The following is a 4,091-nucleotide window of genomic DNA, read 5'->3' on the forward strand; positions in this document are numbered from 1 at the left end:
GTTCCTACTGAGCCCTTCTCTAGGCATTTCTAGGTGCTACAGCACAATTCCATGGTCAGCCTCCAGCAGATGTTGACCCATAAAGAGTTGTGCTGGAGGACCTAGAGATTCCTAAAGAGAGCATTTCTCTGAGGATTTATAGGTCCTCCAGCGCAATCCTGTGGTCAGCTTCCAGTGAAAGTTGACCATAGAGGTGTGCTGGTGGATCTAGATGTTCCTACTGAGCCCTTCTCTAGGCATTTCTAGGTGCTACAGCACAATTCGATGGTCAACCTCCAGCAGATGTTGACCCATAAAGAGTTGTGCTGGAGGACCTAGAGATTCCTAGAGAGGTAAGAAATGTTATTTTTAATTGGCAGTATTTTCCCTGTCATTGTGGTCCTGAGCCCCTAACCCCAGCAGATATGGAGGGCACATGGTTTTCCTCTCCCCAACAGTGTTTCCTGGGCATGCTTTCTGGGTAATGATGGGAATTGTAGTCCAAAAAGCTAGATTTTCAGATAGTCTGATGCAGGGGTAGGCAACCTGCGGCCCGCGGGCCGGATGCGGCCCGGCGAGGTCTTGGGACCGGCCCCAGCCCGGTCCTGCCGCCAATTGCCGCCGGGGCCTTTGGGGGGCAATTGTCTATAGAAGCCTCAGAAACATGCATTTATATTAACTTTTTTTTAAAATCAGCAATTTTTTTTGCGTGTCCTCCATTTTTTTAAAAAAGTGTCTTCCATTTAAAAATTTTGTCCTACATTTGTCCTGGTTTATTTATATATTTAAATTTTTAAAAATTATTTAATTATTTATTTTTTGGCTTCGGCCCCCCAGTTGTCTGAGGGACAACAACCCGGCCCCCGGCTCAAAAAGATTGCCTACCCCTGGTCTGATGGCTTAAATTGCTTTTTAACTTTTGAACGTTGTGAACTTTCATAGCTGCCAGACAACTACCCTCTCTGTTATGAGGTTGCATTCCCACAACCCCCCCCCCCCCAATTGGCAGGATAAGATAGGGGATTATGAGACTTATAGTCCAACATATACAACATCTGGATGGGTGCAAGATTCAGACAAGGTCCACACAGCCCTTGTGCCCAAATTGGTCTACAACACCCATCATTCCTCATCCCCACCCTTGCTTTGGGGTCTGCTGGGAGTTAATAGTCCACCAAGCCCTTGCGGGGCACCTGCTCTAGCCTTTGGGGGATGTTATTGGGGTGTAACCACTGGACTCCTGAGCAGGGAGGGAGGCTGGCTTTCATCCTCTCAAGGCATTCATTGGCTCACCATGAGATCCTTTCCTTTCTGTTCAAGAATTGCTTCCAAAAGGAAGCCAGGAATCTTTGACCGAACCCCTGGTTCTCAGCCCAGCCATTGGGTCCCTGTGGCCAGTTGGGGGATTGTGGGAGTTGTGGTCCATCAAGCCCTTGAGGGGAGCCCACTGTAGTGTTTGGTTGCAAGCTGTGGATTCCTGAGCAAGGAAGGAAGCTGACTTTCATTCTCTCCAACATAAATTATAAATAAATAAAAACTTTATTTTCACCCCGCCTCTGTGTCAAAGGGACAATCGAGGCGGCTCACAATTAAGAGAATCCATACAATACATAACATCCCAGTTATTCCCTCCCTCCCCTAAAACATCCATTAAACACATTAATCATTAAAATAATCCATTAAAATGACCAGAGACGGGCGAATGGGGCTACAGAATACTCAAAGAGGTGGTGGATTCAATTGGTGGCTGGGTTTGCTATTCAGGAGAGGCCTGAATAAGGATAATATAGGGGATTGTGGGACTTGTAGTCCAACATCTGCAACATCTGGATGGATGTAAGGTTCACATTCTTGCATGAGAGCCTTCTGAATCTCATTCAGGAGATTCATAGTTTCACCAAGTACACACCACACGGTGGAAATGCAATCTTTCTTCTTCCCCTTTGAAGGATTTGCTCCAGAATGAATAGAAAAATGAACTGGATTCTGGTCAAACTGGATAATTCAACAAATCTAGTAAGAGAAAATGAAACAGAAACTTACCCAGGGAGAATGAAACCTTTTCCCAATGATGCAGAGCAACCAAGAGGAGATCTGGATGGAAACATATAGTTTTTGGTATATGGAAATTCAATTTTTCTGGTGTTATTAGGAGAAAATGGAAGACATGACAGATGCAAATAGAGAGCCAAAACACACTGCAAGAAATAATCCAGTTTTCAGACTGTGTCAGGGAATCCTGGGAATTGTAGTTTGTTGTGGACCCAAAGCTCTCTGACAGAGAAGGCCAGGGCAGTTAAAGCGGTCTCAAACTGAATTATTTCTGCAGTGTGTTTTGGCTCCTAGAGGGAAAAGAAATAAGGCTGCAGAAACTATTTATTGATTTAAATTTTGATGCTGCCTTTCTTCCCAAAAAAGGGACCCGAGGGGGCTGACAAAATAAAAACATTAAAAAAAACCCAAACTCTACAGTAGAAATTTTAAAACAGTTAAAGCCATCTAATACAATCTATAATTAACATTTAACAAAATTTTATAATTAGATATTTTATTTTTGTAGTGTAGTGTTTTTAATGTTTATTTTATATTTTATATATTTAATGTTTTATATATTTAAAATGTTAATTATAAATTTTATATATAACTAACATTAAAAAATATATATTAAAATACCAAAAAAACTAAGATGGACGGAGCTGTTTTAATGCAGCTTTGCCTGTTACGGCTCCATCTGATAAATGGGCAAAATCAAAACTGTGTAAGAAAAAAATATTTTTTTACCAAAAAAATTATAAATAAATAAATAAATAAATAAATAAAATATGAAGGATGGCTCCAAAAGGGAAGCCAGGGCTCCAAGCCAGGGGATGATGGGAGTTGTTGGCCAAAAAAAGCCCCCCAAAGCAATTTCCACCACCTTTTTCTACATCCTGCAAACAATTATATAGATGTACTGTATATATAGAGAGGGATGCTGATATCTTTTCACTCTGCCACCCTTTTCTGCATCCTGCAAATTATATATACACACACACACACACACACATTTCCCTCCTGATGTTGTTGTGGATGCTGAAGATTTCCTCACTCTGACACTCTTTTCTGCATCCTGTAAAGAAATTTATACCTATATATCCTGTAGTGCTAAGCTTTTTTATCATATGCATGATAAGCAGCAACAGAAAACAGGGGTCCTTGCGGTTACAGCATCACAAAAACAAGAACTTTCAGCAGTTAGAAAAGGAGGACTGAAACCTACAAACATATATATATATATATATATATATATATATATGGTGATGTCTAGCAAGCTGTTTAAGCAGGTGCTTTGGCATAAGCAGAAACTGAACTATTGCTAGGGTCCCATGCAGCTATCTAGTCTGACTCCAAATAGCAGTCATCATGGTCAAGCAATAAGAATCTCCAATCTTGCCCCTATCATTCAAAATGTTGTTCTGGATGCAGAAATCTCCCCATTCTACCAGCCTTTTCTGCATCCTGCAAACAATTATACACACACACATCCCTCCTAATGCTGAAGATCTTGCCCAGTCTCTGGCCACCTGGTCCTGCTTTCTGGTCCTCTCTGGGGAGCTTTTTTCCTGGCTCCCAAAAAGGTGAGTTTGGGGGGTTTCCCTTTTTCTGCACGTGGCTGGGGCCTCGATCCTGCCCTGCTCTCTTTGCATGCTCAGGAAACCCTTCTTTCTTTTGCAGGCATGCCACTGAATTGCAAAGAACTGGAACGATCAAATGCAACCAAATGCATAAGTTTAATTGCAAATAAAAAGGGAGAGGAACTAACTCACCAGAGAAGACTCCCAAAATGGGGCAGCCCAGCCTCTCTCTCTGGATGGGAAATCCGGTTTCCCCGCACTGACGTCATGGGTTGCTAGGCAGGGTCTGCCTCTGAACAAAAGCGAAAGAGGAAGTGGGGAGTTTGGGGGGAGGGGAGGGGAGGGAGTCACGTGTTTCCGGTCCTCTGAGCATATTTTGCAAAGCTGCCATGCCCTCCCTTGTCATGCAAAAGCCATTGGAAGAGGTGGGCCATTACGAGCCATTAGCCTGACAAAAGACCTGCTTCCTCCCTGGAATATGAAAAGCCTGCAAGCCTT

At 42.7% G+C, this 4,091-nt stretch overlaps 1 pseudogene; it reads right to left on the minus strand.

Moving 5' to 3' along the window:
• LOC121922980 overlaps positions 1-3,807 on the minus strand; it is a 21,015-nt pseudogene extending 17,208 nt beyond the window's left edge.
• Between the last annotated feature and the right edge of the window lie 284 nt (positions 3,808-4,091).

This window comes from Sceloporus undulatus, chromosome 2 (genome assembly GCF_019175285.1).
Source record: "Sceloporus undulatus isolate JIND9_A2432 ecotype Alabama chromosome 2, SceUnd_v1.1, whole genome shotgun sequence".
In the NCBI taxonomy this organism is placed as follows: domain Eukaryota; kingdom Metazoa; phylum Chordata; class Lepidosauria; order Squamata; family Phrynosomatidae; genus Sceloporus; species Sceloporus undulatus.